A 16,727-nucleotide genomic window follows, 5' to 3' on the forward strand; every position below is an offset into this window, starting at 1 on the left:
CAGATGTCTTCAGCATCTCACATTTCAAACATTTCAACCATACACTGCGTCTGTAATGTTGGGGTAGGGAAACAGACAAGTGAGCCCTAATCTACCCGCCACTCAGTCCCTGCCTACTTGCAACTACCCGCCCTAGGCGACGGGGTACAACTGGGCGACGTTCCCTACACTCAATAGGTGCACGACAGACAAACAGACAAGGGTACAAATAAGCCAGGGAAATGGGGAAGTTGCCCACGGGAACAACGTGAGCAAAAAGCGAGGTGAACGAGCCGAGTCAAACCAGGAGATGAGCGAGGTACAAAAACGCAGAGCAGAAGAGTGGTCAGAAAAGCCAAGGTCAATCACAAGCAGAGGATCAGTAGTTCAAGAAGCTGCAGCAGGGCCAGGAAACCAACAGAGAAGAATCACAAGCAAAGGAGGAACAGGAAAGGCAGGTATAAATAGACAGAGGGCGGGAGCTAGCTCCGTCTGGCCAGGCTGTGATAGGCTCTCCCACACCTAAGCCTGCCATCCTGGGTGGTGGAAGATGGAGTCAGTCTCACAGACATAGAAGCAGGTGCAGACTGATTACCTATGGGCGTCGACACAGAAGTTGTGTCTGGCAGATCCTTTACAGTACCCCCCCCCCTTTTATGAGGGGCCACCGGACCTGGTTTATTGGGGAAACGAAGGTGGAACCTCCTGAGCAATACCCCAGCGTGAACATCCCGGGCGGGTACCCAAGTCCTCTCCTCAGGCCCGTATCCCCTCCAATGGATCAGGTACTGGAGGGAGCCTTGGACCATCCTGCTGTCCAAAATCTTGGCCACCTCGAATTCTACCCCCTCAGGGGTGAGAACAGGGACCGGAGGTTTCCTCGAGGGAGCCAAGGACGGGGAGCAGTGTTTAAGGAGGGAGGCATGAACACGTTGTGTACTCGAAAAGACGGGGGCAACTCCAGTCAGAAGGAGACAGGGTTAAGGACTTCAATGACCTTGTATGGCCCTGTAAACCAGGGAGCAAACTTCTTGGACGGGACTTTAAGGCGCAAATTTTTTGACGATAGCCACACCAGATCCCCGACCACAAACAAGGGGTTAGCAGAACATCTTCTATCTGCCTGAGTCTTTTGTATCCTCTGGGACTCCTCTAGGTTCTTCTGAACCTGGGCCCGGACTGTGCACAGTTCCCGATGAACGACATCTACCTCGGGATTGTTGGAACTACCAGGTGAAACGGAGGAGAACCGTGGATTAAACCCAAAATTACAGAAAAAGGGGGAGACCCCTGACGAGTTACTGACCCGGTTATTAAGGGAAAATTCGGCGAGGGGAATGAATGAGACCCAATCATATTGACAGTCAGAGATAAAACACCTTAAATATTGTTCTAGAGACTGATTAGTCCTCTCAGTTTGGCCATTAGTTTCAGGATGGAAGGCAGAGGAGAAGGACAGATCAATCTCCAACTTTTTACAGAAGGCTCTCCAAAACAATGAAACAAATTGTACCCCTCTGTCAGAAACAATATTGACAGGGACCCCATGGAGACGCAGGATGTGTTTGAAAAACAAGGTAGCTAACGTCTTAGCATTGGGTAGTATCTTGAGGGGCACAAAGTGGCACATCTTACTGAAGCGGTCTACTACAACCCACACCACCGATTTGCCTTGAGATGGAGGCAAATCGGTGATGAAATCCATGGAGATATGGGTCCAAGGTCTCTGGGGAACGGGCAAAGAACATAGTAAGCCCGCTGGTCGGGACCTGGGAGTCTTGGACCTAGCACAAACTTCACAAGCGGCGACGTAGGCCTTAACGTCTTTGAGCAATCCAGGCCACCAATAGTTTCTGGCAATGAGGTGCTTGGTACCCAGGATGCCTGGATGGCCAGATAGTGCAGAGTCATGATTTTCCCTTAGTACCCTTAGCCGCAATTGCAGGGGAACAAACAGCTTGTTCTCAGGAAGGTTCCCAGGAGCTGAACCTTGATCAGCCGGAATTTCAGAGACTAAATCAGAATCAATAGAGGAAATGATTATACCTGGAGGCAGAACACAAGCAGGATCTTCCTCCAAAGGAGGGCTGGCCATGAAGCTACGCGACAGTGCGTCAGCCTTAATATTTTTAGACCCAGCCCTATAGGTGACCAAAAAGTTGAATCTGGTAAAAAATAACGCCCATCGAGCTTGTCTCGGGTTTAGCCTCTGGGCAGATTGTAGGAAAACCAGATTCTTGTGGTCGGTAAGGACCGTAACCTGGTGCCTAGCCCCCTCCAGGAAGTGGCGCCACTCTTCAAATGCCCATTTAATGGCTAAGAGTTCGCGGTTTCCAATATCATAGTTACTCTCAGTGGGCGAAAACTTCCTGGAGAAGCAGGCACAGGGGCGGAGATGGGTGAGGGACCTGGTACCCTGGGACAAGACAGCCCCCACTCCCACCTCGGATGCATCAACCTCCACGATAAATGGCTCCATTTGGTTGGGCTGAACCAGCACTGGGGCCGAGATAAAGCACTTCTTAAGGACATCAAAAGCCTGGACAGCCTCAGGAGGCCAGTGGAGGAGATCAGCACCTTTGCGAGTGAGATCCGTAAGAGGCTTAGCGATGACCGAGAAGTTAGCAATAAATCTCCTGTAATAATTAGCGAACCCCATGAAGCACTGTAACGCCTTCAGGGAGGCAGGTTGGACCCATTCCGCCACAGCCTGGACCTTGGCGGGGTCCATGCGGAATTCATGAGGAGTGAGGATTTGACCCAAAAACGGTATCTCCTGCACCCCAAACACACATTTTTCGGTCTTAGCAAACAGTTTGTTTTCCCGATGGGCCTGGAGCACTTTCCTGACATGCTCAATGTGGGAGGACCAGTCCTTGGAAAACACAAGTATGTCATCAAGGTACACTACAAGAAATACCCCCAGGTCAGTCTCACAGACATAGAAGCAGGTGCAGACTGATTACCTATGGGCGTCGACACAGAAGTTGTGTCTGGCAGATCCTTTACAGCGTCTCTGATTATAATAGCACCATACACTCTGTCCCTGATTATAATAGTAACATACACTGTGTCCCACACACACACTGTTCTCCCTGTAGTGCCCCTCATAGATCCCCTGTAGGTAGTGCCCCACATATAGCCCCCTGTAGATAGCGCTCTACATATAGCCCCTTTAGAAAGCGCTCTATATATAGCTCCCCTGTAAATAGCATTCTACATATAGCCCCCCCATGCAGATAGTGCCCCATATATAGCACCCCCTGTATATAGTGCCCCACATATAGCCCCCTGTAGATCGTGCCCTACATATAACCCCCTGTAGATAGTGTCCCACATATAGCTCCCCCTGTAGATAATGCCATTCACACTTTTAAGTGAAAAAACCCCTAAATTTTACATACTCACCTTGGTCCTGTCCCCACGTCGTCCTATGTCATTGCAGGCCTGCTCTCTTCTGAGCAGGTCTTTTGGGGCAGAACGACACTTGCATCGTTGAAGGGCACTGATTGTCAGGGCAGAATGACTTGCCCTGTCAATCGGCGCCATTCAGCAATGGAAGCGGTGCGTTGATGTCATCGCGCCGCTAGCGTCCTTGAAAGGCGCCGCTTGGCAGGGCAGAATGACTTGCCCCGCCAATCAGCACCTTTCAACAATGGAAAGCGTTGTTGAAAGGCTCTGATTGGCAGAGCAGAATGGCTTGCCCCGCCAATCAGCGCCTTTCAACAACGGAAGCGCTAGCCTCGTTGAAAGGCGCTGATTGGCAGGGCCATTCATTCTGCCCTTCCAATTAGCGTCATTGTTAGGCCTTGATGGTCGTGCACGGAACGTGCCCGGCCAATCAGCGCTTATGCATGTAATTGTATCTGCGTACTATAGACACAGGTACAATTAGCGCAGGAGGGGGTGGCGGCGGCTGGATTTAGTATCGCCGCCACACCCTCAGACAGGCAGCAGGATGCCCTGTGTGGCGAGGCCATAGCGGGAGAGGCAGTCATGGCGGGGCGGTCGCGATGGGCCCCACCATCTAAGTGGGCCTGGCGCCACCACCCCCCTGCCCCGGCTAACTACGCTACTGCTAAAAGTGCAAGTCCGGAAGAGAGTGGTTACCAAGGGAAAGCGTCCCCGGTTTCCCTGCCGTCCACAGGAATCACTCTGCTATGTGCAGCAGGGTATATATGATTACCATAGCGCTCATGTTGTACGCATCACATTTAAGATTCTACCTCGCATGCTCAGTTGCTATAACAACAGCCGACACTAAAACATAGTCAGCTGATCGGCATACCTATTGCCCATGCTGAGTTGCATTAGCAGTCCAAAATATTGGAGAAGATGTTTAGCTGGATATAGAACAGGACATCAATGTATACAGATGTGGCCAAGATTATCTTGACTCTGATAACACAAGCCATTGAAAAATAGTTGAAAAAGTTAAGGTTTACGGACACTGTGTATTTAATGTGTTAAAAGCCAAGATAAAGATGGCTACATCTGTACTTCGCTATCATGAAAGTTACTACACTTACGCTATCAATAACTGCCTAATCTAATCTACGCATCATGTTTAAGATTCTACCTCGCATGCTCAGTTGCAATAACAACAGCTGACACTAAAACATAGCTGCTCGGCATACTTATTTCCCATGCTGATTTGCATTAGCAGCCCGGAATATCAGAGAAGAGGATAAGCTCTATATAGAACAGGATATCAATGTATACAGATGTAGCCAAGTTTATCTTCACTCTGATAACACAAGCCAGTGGGGTTATACAAGAAAGGAATTTGCACACCTGGGGGGATCTAGATTACATTCAATCGTAGTGGAAATACATATGTTAACACTATTAGGCATAGTCTTTAAATGCTAGTGTAATTTTGCCATGTGTACATGGTCCAATATTCCTCGCATAGACCCCTTAGCCATAAAAAGTTACAGAAAAAGCCTTAGTACAGCTCATCAGTCTATATTAGGATGAAGAATTGGCCAACATGACCATTGTCACTTTATAATTAATTAGTTATTCCATCCAACTAGATATCATATATTATGGGGCCAGATGTCAGGGATGCATCACTTAATACCACTACCCATACATCCAATCACATAAACCCCCATTATTAAGGCAAACCCCACTTTTATATTAGACCAACCTGGTCCTATTTAGAAACATTATTACTGTACTGTAGAAATAGCAAAAGGTCCAAAACAGATAAGGATAAGGTGAGACTTCATTCCGACTTTGGAACAAGCAAATTCAAGTGTTGTCATTTTCCCTGTATTTATGGTTCTCCTTAGTGCAAAAAAATATATATCTGCAAAAAATAAAAAAGTTAATTAAAATCACTACCATTGGTTGGGCACCTAATCTTATTATTAAACTATCTGTGAACACGTTGTTAGGATCATACACGGGAAACCCATAGTTAATAGATGGCAATCATCCTAAATTCCCTGTTGAGTCCTTTCAGTTCTAAAGTATCTAATTCGAAGATCCACTTTAACTCCAGTTTCTTCAGAGCCTTTTCTCTGTTTCCTCCTCTCCTCATCAGTAACACTCCATCTTAAATTTTGAAACATAACCAAGAGACATTTTGTTCATACTTCATAAAATGGTCAGGAATTGGTAGCTATTTTTTTTTGCTCCTAATTGTACATTTATGCTGACTCAATTGTGCCCAACACTCTTGAGTTGTCTCACCAACGTACAAAAATCTGTATGGGCATCAAATAACAAACACCACAGCTAGATTGACATGTAAGGAATTGTTTTATGTAATTTTTGTAACCGCAGACCTCACTCCTCTGGCCGACGTCTCCTTCCCCGGCCGCTCTGTCCTGTAATGTCCACTGGGGGGTGCGCGCTTATTCATGGTCTTGAAGGGCCATTAATGAATAAATTATTTCCCAGATCACCCTGGACTATAAAAAGGGCCCTGCCCTTTCACTCCTTGCCTGAGCGTTGTTGTTGTCTACCCATGTGTGTATTTCAAATGGTCCCTTAGTTGTATCCTGCTCCCAGTGTTCCTGCACCCTGCTACCTGTATCCTGTATCCCCTGCTGTGTTTGTCCCTGAGCCTTTCTAGTGTTGGAGTCGTGTTGTGCCACGCCTGCTGTTATACACCACGTCTGGTGTCACCTGCCACGCTTGCTGTTACACCACGTCTGGTGCCATCTGCCACTCCTGGTATTATCCGCCAAGTTTGGCACTACCTGCCACGTCATATCCCATCTGTCAAAGCTTCTGCTACCTTCTGGACTATCTCAGGTACCCTTGTGCTACGAACTTTGCATAGACTGTGACTTGGTCAGCTGCCACTCCGCTAAGGTGGAGCGGCCTAGTGAGGCCACATACTCCTGGATCGTGACAATTTTAACTGTTCTAGGGTGCAAGAAATTATTTCCCTTAATCATGCTATTATGACTGCAACATATAGGCAAGAAAAACCTCCCTTTCTACTTATATTTATTTTATTACTTTGAATATTTATGTCTGCCCGTACCAATCAATATCTTAGATTCGCAGGCCACCTATAAAACATAATAGGTTGATCCTCCTGAACCTCTGCTACTCCTAAAAATGTTTTTTTTTCAATATGGAACAATGCTCTCTGAGAATATTAGATATGTTAGCACAAACTGGTGCATTAGTTGATACAAATGGAATTCTTTTTTGTGTATTCATTTTCTTTTTAAATTTAAATAGATCACAACGTTGCAGTTTTTTAACCTTATCAAATGGCCTTTTTAAGATTGGTTTTGGGTGACTTTGTTCTAAACATTTGATGAGATGTACTAGGGCTGGTATTGTACCTTCTTATGGCTAAGGGGTCTATGCAAGTTGTATTTGACCATATACACATGGCAAAAATTATACCAGCAGACAAAGACTATGCCTTGTATTTCCACTACGATTAAATGTAGTCTCTATCTTTCCCCCTGGGAGTGCAAATATCTTTCTGGTATAAGCCCACTATAACAAAAACAAACACACACACACACACAAACACACACACACACACACACACACACACACACACACACATATATATATGTATATATATATATATATATATATATATATATATACTGTATATTCTATAATCTATTTTTTTATGTACTGCGGTGGTAGCGGAGTTCCTTAATAGAGGGACACATTGTGGGATTAGTAGGAGTTTTATATGTAGGTTCGTCTGGATATACAGTATCAAAACGAAAACACTATTTTGGACCCATAAGGTATACAGATTAGGGAATTATTCATAGTGCAAGCGTAGTAACTTTCATGATAGTGAAGTATACATTGATGTCATGTTCTATATCCAGCTAATCTCTGATATTCAAATGCAACTCAGCATGGGCAATAAATATGCCAATCAGCTGACTATGTTTTAGTATCGGCTGTTGTCATAGCAACTGAGCATGCGCGGTAGAATCTTAAATGTGATGCGTACAGCATGAGCGCTATGGTCATTTTATATACCCGACTGCACATAGCAGAGAGATTCTTGTGAAGGACGGGTTAACTGGGGACACTTTCCCTTGGTAACCCCTCTCTTCCGGACTTGCACTTTTAGTAATCACAGATGCTTAGTGCTGTCTTTGGTCTTTTAAAACGGTATTCTTGGCGATAAATTTTACTATGAGTTATATGTAATATATTGGTAACATTGAAAAATATATGTATTTATTAGTATACATTTTACTATGGGTTATATGTAATATCATCAACATTTGTCTCACAGGGACAATCCTTGATAGGGCTAGGTTACCAGCAGAGTGACTCTTAACCTCCCAGTGTCAGGATAGAAACTCCACCATACATTAGAAACACATTGAAAAAAGGAGTCATATGCTATCTTAATAATAAATGCAAAAGGCATAGAAAAGGTAGAAAACTTTATTGAACAATAAAAAAATACAAATAATTTATAACGAGACCTCAAACCAAACAACTGTATATAAGTTGCACAAAGGACAAGAGAACACATAGATGTCAAAAAGTAAGCTCTAAAAGACGACTATAAGCCATATCTAATGGAAACATACAGATGCAGTCTTCTATGTAAAACAGGGAATATGCAAAGTTACATCACACAAACAGAGTATGTACCTTAGTAATGTCTTTGGAAGAGACGATGAATTGCAACTTCGCTAGAAGATATTCTTACACTCACATCTAAGAGGCACCAGTGTATATAATCGGCGTCTCTAGGTCTCAGAGGGATTAAGTAGTCCCAAAATGTAGCATGAATTTCATAAGTAAACAAAGAAATGAGTGAGTAGCAAAAGTAACTAACCCATATCGCTCAGAAGGTAATTAACATATTGGTAATATTAAAAAATATATGTATTTATTAGCTCTATTGTTAAAGAGGTTTTAGACACTTTTGTATACTAATTGAATCGCAGGATATGATGTCACGAGATGTCTGATATATATACTGTATATATATATATATATATATATCCATATATATATATATCTACATATATTGTGCCCTTGGTCATTGCATTTATGTTCGGTGAATAAAAAATATGCTGCAGTCGTTCTCTTTTATTATGTCATTTCGTTACAGTTATATCATATGCGCCAGCCAAGCTCCCAGCTGTAAATATAAAAGTTATATATATATATATATATATACATATACAGTTCAGTCAGGAATTATTTGGACAGTGACACAATTTTTTGCATTTTAGCCGTTTACCAAAACATATTGAATATACAGTTATATAATCAATATGTGTTTAAAGTGCAGACTATCAGCTTTATTTTTTGATGGTATTCACATCCTAATATGAGGAAGGGTTTAGGAATTACAGCTCTTTAATGTGTAGCTTCCTCTTTTTCAAAGGACCAAAGGTAATTGGACATTTGTCTCAAAAGCTATTTAATGAGCTGTATGGGCTATTCCCTCATTAATCCATTATCAATTAAGCAGGTAAAAGGTCTGGAGTTGATTCCAGGTGTGGAATTTGCATTTGGAAGCTGTTGCTGTAAACCCACAACATGAGGTCAAAGGAGCTCTAAATGCAAGTGAAACAGACCATTGTTAGGCTGAAAAAAATGAAGAAATCCATGAGAGAGATAGCACAAATGTTAGGAGTGGCCAAGTCAACAGTTTTGTATAGTCTTGAAAAAAACCAGCACACTGGTGATCTCGTGAACTCCAAAAGGCCTGGATGTCAACGGAAGACAACAGTGGTGGATGATCGCAGAATCCTTTCCATGGTGAAGAAAAACCCCTTGACAACATCTACCCAAGTGAAGAGCACTCTCCTGAAAGTTGGTGTACCAGTATCTGTCTACCATAAAGAGAAGACTTCATGAGAGCAAATACAGAGGGTTCACCACAAGATGCAAACCGTTAATCAGCCTCAAAAATAGAAAGGCCAGATTAGACTTTGCCAAACAACATCTAAAGAAGCCAGCCCAGTTCTGGAACAGCATTGTTTGGACAGATGAAACTAAGATCAACCTGTACAAGAATGATGTGAGGAAGAAAGTATGGAGAAGGCTTGGAACGGCACTGGGTCACTAGTGTTTATTGATGATGTGACTGAAGACAGAAGCAGCCGGATGAATTCTGAAGTGTTCAGGGATATACTTTCTGCTCAGATTCAACCAAATGCAGCAAGGCTGATTGGACGTCATTTCACACTAAATCAACACAGGAGTTTTTTAACAGGTTCCCGACCGCTGGCCGTAAATATACGGCCAGCGGCCAGGGTCTCTAAAGTCCGGCGTATAGTATATATACGGCCGCACTTCAGAGACTGTGCACGCGCGATCGCGTGCACACAGCTCTATGCCCTGGCTGTTGCTAACAGCCATGGGCACTGGGCAGAATGTCAGGGGTCAATCTTTTGGCCCCTGAACATGTGATCGCTGTGACAACCAATCACAGCGATCACATGCATTTCTGCATAGAAAACAGTGTGCACGCGATCGCGTGCACACAGCCCTGTGCCCTCGCTGTTACCAACAGCTCTGGGCACTGGGCAGAGTATCAGGGACCAATCTGATGGTCCCTGATCATGTGGTCGCTGTGAAAACCTATCACAGCGACCACATTTGTTTTATTTTGACTTTTCTGGCAGTAAATCTCCTGCCTCTTTTCTTCTCCTCAAACATTGTTTCAGTTTGAGGAGAAGAAGAGACTCGGGAGAATTGCTGCCAGAAGAATACAGTGAAAAAAAATACAGTTACACTAAAACATTCTCTGTATAGATAGATTTCTATCTATCTATACAATCTATCTATCCATCTATCTTTTTTTCTATCTATCTACCTTTCTTTCTTTTATTCTATTAGAATAGGCAGGTAGGGAGTATATAATTATATATATATCCACATATATATAATATATATAGCAATAGCGGTTTATTTTTTTGTTAGCGGTAGTGTAGATATATATAGCAGTTAGTTTGTGTGTTTTATAAAAAAAAAAAAAAAAAAAAAAAATTTGTTTAGTTAGTGTTAGTGTTAGTTACGTTATGGCGAGGAAGTTGTTTAGCGCCGAGGAGGCATACGCCATGCTGTGGTCTGAGTCGGAGACCGCATCAGAGATGGCGTCCGAGATGGAACCTGTTTTAGGTAGTGACGATGACAGCGTCACTTCAGGTTCATCTTCAGGGGACGTTGTCCCTGATGCAGTCGAAACTGCAGAACATGAAAGTGCAGGGCCAAGTAGCGCTGTAGCACGGGACAGCCTGGTCCCTCCAGTCCAGGCTCTTGTATGGGCACCTGCCCCATCTTTTGGGCCTAGAATCCACGGATTTACGGCCACTCCTGGCATAACCGTGGACAATACAAATTTTGTCCAAATGGATTACTTCCATTTATTTATAACGGACGACATCCTAAATCAGATTGTCCACGAAACAAATTTATATGCCACGCAATATATAAGGCAGAAACCTTCATCCACCCATGCCAGAGATTGGACGCCCACCAATTTGCAGGAATTAAAAAATTTTTTGGGGCTCACCCTAAATATGGGTATTGTCAAAAAGCCCTCCATTAGGTCTTACTGGTCAACAAGACCCGCCCAAGCCACCCCAGTATATTCTGCAGTAATGCCCAGGTCTCGTTATGAGACAATAATGAGGTTCCTCCACTTCAATGACAACGCACAGGCCCCCCCAAGTACCGATGCAAACCGGGATCGGTTGTTCAAAATAAGACCGCTAATAAATTCCCTGAATAATTTATTTCTGCAACTCTACACCCCTGAGCAGAATGTAAGTGTGGACGAATCCCTCCTCAACTTCCATGGCAGACTTAGCTTTCGCCAATATCTACCTTCAAAAAGGGCAAGATATGGCGTTAAGCTCTACAAATTGTGTGAAAGCGGGTCAGGATATACCACCGCCTTCAGGATTTATGAAGGGCGGGACCGCACAATAAATGTTCCTGGATGCCCCCCTGATCTTTCCACCAGCAGTAAGATCGTGTGGGAGATAATGCAGCCTCTGCTTCACAAGGGGTACCACCTGTACTGTGATAATTTTTATTCCAGTGTGCCCCTGTTTAGGCATTTGCATGCTGCAAGGACTGGGGCATGTGGTACCATGCGCAAAAACAGAATTGGTTTTCCACAGCAATTAGTGGGGAAGCGCATGGTAAAGGGGGACTCCTGTGCTTATGCATCTGAGGAATTGCTGGCGGTCAAGTTCAGGGATCGCAAAGATGTGTATGTGCTAAGCACGATTCATACCGCAGGAACAGTGGCAGTGAGGGAAAGAGGGGCAACATCGGACAAGCACAAACCAGTGAGCGTGTCCGAATATAACAAGTACATGGGGGGGGTGGATTTAAGCGACCAGGTTTTACAGCCCTATTTAGTAAAACGCAAAACTAAAACCTGGTACAAAAAGGTGGCCATTTATTTGTTACAGGTGGCCATCCACAACTCATTTGTGCTCTATAAAAAAAACAGAGGCAGAGACACATACCTGGATTTCCAGGAGAAAATTATTGAAGGCCTCATTTTTGATGTTCAGGACACCCGAGAATGCCCCCAGTCTGAGGATGTCACGCGACTGACTGAAAGACACTTCGTCAGTCGGATTCCCCCAACAGCAACCAGAAGCAACCCCCAGAAAAAGTGCCGCGTCTGCAGAAAAGACGGGCACCGCAAAGATTCCCGATATTTCTGTCCCTCATGTCCCTCGCAACCAGGCCTGTGCATTGAGCCATGTTTTAAAAAATACCACACTGTTCTGAATTATTAGATTTTAGTTAATTTGTTGAAAATATATTTGCCCTACATTACGTTTTTATTTTTCCCCTGATTTTACTCCAAGGGTGAGGGAGGGAATGGGTGGGGGGTGGATGTCATGTTTGATGTTTTCTAAAGTTCATCTGCTGGAGAGCTCCATTTGCATTAACCTGAAATTTCTTATTTTAGAAAACCCCAAAAAATAAATTCCCATTATACCCCTAGATGAATATTTTGGGATCTCTGCTTCGAGAGCAGATATTTTGGAAGTGTTATAGAAACTCTGTTGAGTTTTGTAAAACCAGCTTTGAAAAAAAGCGATTTGTGAAATAATCTTCTTCTATCGTCCGCCCTCCTACATCTCTATGTGATAAATAAGGCCCACATATTTGGTATCCCCATGCACGGGAGAAGTGGCAGAATGTGAACGGAGATTAATTTTGACCGTGGTCTATACCGTGTGTGAAAAATGCTGGTATAAACTGACGCATTTGCTAAAAAATTGCTAATTTTATTTTGATCCATCTTATTCAAGAAACTTTCAGAAGAAAACGGGACTGTCTAAAAATATGATAAACCCCTTGAAGGAAACCTTGTGGGGTCTACTTGTGTGAATGAAGTCATTTATGGGGTGTTTCTAATGTTTCAGCAGCATTAGGCCCCCCAGAAAACAGTATGCTGCTATAAAATCAAGTGCAGAATTCCTGGACCGAAAAGGCCAAAAAGCCTCCTTTTATGCCAAGCCCTGGCACATGCCCGTGAATAAAGCACACATATTTGGTATCCCCATGCACGGGAGAAGTGGAAGAATGTGAAATGCGATGAATTTTGTCCGTGGTCCATTTTGTGTGTGAAAAAGCTAGCATAAACTGGCGCAATTGTTAAAAAAAAAAGGTAATTTTATTTTGTTCCATCTTATTCAAGAAACTTTCAGAAGAAAACTGGACTGTCTAAAAATATGATAAACCCCTTGAAGGAAACCTTGTGGGGTCTACTTGTGTGAATTAAGTCATTTATGGGGTGATTCTAATGTTTCAGCAGCATTACACCCCCCAGAAAACAGTATGCTGCTATAAAATCAAATGCAAAATTCCTGGACCAAAAAGCCTCCTTTTATGCCAAGCCCTGGCACATGCCCGCACAGCGAATAAGGCACACATATTTGGTATCCCCATGCACGGGAGAAGTGGAAGAACGTGAAAGGAGATGAATTTTGGCCGTGGTCTATACCGTGTGTGAAAAATACTAGCCTAAACTGACGCATTTGCTAAAAAAGTGCTGATTTTATTTTGTTCCATCTTATTCAAGAAACTTTCAGAAGAAAACTGGACTTGCTAAAAATATGATAAACCCCTTGAAGGAAACCTTGTGGGGTCTACTTGTGTGAATGAAGTCATTTATGGGGTGATTCTAATGTTTCAGCAGCATTAGGCCCCCCAGAAAACAGTATGCGGCTCTAAAATCAAATGCAAAATTCCTGGACCGAAAAGGCCAAAAAGCCTCCTTTTATGCCAAGCCCTGGCACATGCCCGCACAGTGAATAAGGCACACATATTTGGTATCCCCATGCACGGGAGAAGTGGAAGAACGTGAAAGGAGATGAATTTTGTCCGTGGTCTATACCGTGTGTGAAAAATACTAGCCTAAACTGACGCATTTGCTAAAAAAGTGCTGATTTTATTTTGTTCCATCTTATTCAAGAAACTTTCAGAAGATAACTGGACTTGCTAAAAATATGATAAACCCCTTGAAGGAAACCTTGTGGGGTCTACTTGTGTGAATGAAGTCATTTATGGGGTGTTTCTAATGTTTCAGCAGCATTAGGCCCCCCAGAAAACAGTATGCGGCTCTAAAATCAAATGCAAAATTCCTGGACCGAAAATGCCAAAAAGCCTCCTTTTATGCCAAGCCCTGGCACATGCCCGCACAGCGAATAAGGCACACATATTTGGTATCCCCATGCACGGGAGAAGTGGAAGAACGTGAAAGGAGATGAATTTTGGCCGTGGTCTATACCGTGTGTGAAAAATACTAGCCTAAACTGACGCATTTGCTAAAAAAGTGCTGATTTTATTTTGTTCCATCTTATTCAAGAAACTTTCAGAAGAAAACTGGACTTGCTAAAAATATGATAAACCCCTTGAAGGAAACCTTGTGGGGTCTACTTGTGCGAATGAAGTCATTTATGGGGTGATTCTAATGTTTCAGCAGCATTACACCCCCCAGAAAACAGTATGCGGCTCTAAAATCAAATGCAAAATTCCTGGACCGAAAAGGCCAAAAAGCCTCCTTTTATGCCAAGCCCTGGCACATGCCCGCACAGTGAATAAGGCTCACATATTTGGTATCCCCATGCACGGGAGAAGTGGAAGAATGTGAAAGGAGATGAATTTTGTCCGTGGTCTATACCGTGTGTGAAAAATACTAGCCTAAACTGACGCATTTGCTAAAAAAGTGCTGATTTTATTTTGTTCCATCTTATTCAAGAAACTTTCAGAAGATAACTGGACTTGCTAAAAATATGATAAACCCCTTGAAGGAAACCTTGTGGGGTCTACTTGTGTGAATGAAGTCATTTATGGGGTGTTTCTAATGTTTCAGCAGCATTAGGCCCCCCAGAAAACAGTATGCGGCTCTAAAATCAAATGCAAAATTCCTGGACCGAAAATGCCAAAAAGCCTCCTTTTATGCCAAGCCCTGGCACATGCCCGCACAGCGAATAAGGCACACATATTTGGTATCCCCATGCACGGGAGAAGTGGAAGAACGTGAAAGGAGATGAATTTTGGCCGTGGTCTATACCGTGTGTGAAAAATACTAGCCTAAACTGACGCATTTGCTAAAAAAGTGCTGATTTTATTTTGATCCATCTTATTCAAGAAACTTTCAGAAGAAAACTGGACTTGCTAAAAATATGATAAACCCCTTGAAGGAAACCTTGTGGGGTCTACTTGTGCGAATGAAGTCATTTATGGGGTGATTCTAATGTTTCAGCAGCATTACACCCCCCAGAAAACAGTATGCGGCTATAAAATCAAATGCAAAATTCCTGGACCGAAAAGGCCAAAAAGCCTCCTTTTATGCCAAGCCCTGGCACATGCCCGCACAGTGAATAAGGCTCACATATTTGGTATCCCCATGCACGGGAGAAGTGGAAGAATGTGAAAGGAGATTAATTTTGGCCGTGGTTCATACCGTGTGTGAAAAATGCTAGCATAAACCGACGCAATTGTTAAATTCTTGCATTTTTTTCCAATTTTGCCCACTTTAGTGAAAAAAAAAAAAATGATATATACTGACAAATGCCACTAAAACAAAGCCCTATCTGTCCTTTAAAAAGAGTGTAAAATTCAAAGATGAACTTTATTCACCTGCTGAGTTATAGTCATGTAAAGAAGCGCATAGCAAAATTGTGAAATTTGCTCTGGTCATTTAGCTGTAAAACAGCCTAGTCCTTAACCGGTTAAGGCAAAGAAGTGGAATATTCTGCAATGGCCAAGTCAATCACCAGATATCAACCCGATCAAGCATGCATTTCACTTGCTTAAGACAAAACTTAAGGCAGAAAGACCAACAAACAAGCAACAACTGAAGACCGATGCAGTAAAGGCCTGGCAAAGCATCACAAAGGAGGAAACCCAGTGTTTTTATGATGTCCATGGGTTCCAGACTTCAGGCAGTCATTGCCTGCAAAGGATTCTCTACAAAGTATTTAAAAAAAAAACATTTTATTTATGGTAATGATAATTTGTCTAATTACTTTTGAGCCCCTGAAATGAGGAGGCTGTGTAGAAAAATGGTTGCAATTCCTAAACGTTTCACAGGATGTATTTGTTCAACCCTTTGAATTAAACCTGAAAGTCCACACTTCAGTAGCATCTCAGTTGTTTAATTTCAATCCAATGTGGTGGCATGCAGAGCCCAAATCATGAATATTGTGTCACTGTCCAAATAATTCTGGACCTAACTGTATATTGTAACGTCTATGGCCACGGCCCGTTGTTCTGATTTACCCTTCGACGGCCGTGGCCATGGACATGTGTGTTCTCTGCTGCGTCATCCACCAGTGAGGAGCCGGCACTCACTTTCTAGTATCGAGACTGTCTCCCGGAGGGCGCGCGCGCCTGCGTGTGCTCAGTCTTAAAGGGCCAGTGCGCACATAATTGCAGGAAGTCTGCAATTAAGCCCAGAATGCTACTGGACTATAAAAAGGGCTCTGCCCTGTTGTTCCTTGCCTGAGCGCTGTTTGTTACAAAAGTTTGTCTTGCTAATGGTCTCCTAGTGTCTTCCAGTTTCCAAGTGTTCCCTGTTCCTGTATCCTGTATCCTGTTTCCCGTCCTATCCAGATCTAGTGCCATGCTGAGCTGTTGTTGTGTTGTGCTGCATTCCACGCCTGTTCCGCTACTCCACGCCTGACGTCTACCTGCCACCTGGTCCCAGCCTAGCCTGCCTTGCTACTGTCCGAGTTGCCACAGGTACCCTTTCTGGACTATAGACTCGGTACTATACCTGTTTGGTC

Source organism: Rhinoderma darwinii, chromosome 1, assembly GCF_050947455.1.
Source record: "Rhinoderma darwinii isolate aRhiDar2 chromosome 1, aRhiDar2.hap1, whole genome shotgun sequence".
Lineage (NCBI taxonomy): Eukaryota > Metazoa > Chordata > Amphibia > Anura > Rhinodermatidae > Rhinoderma > Rhinoderma darwinii.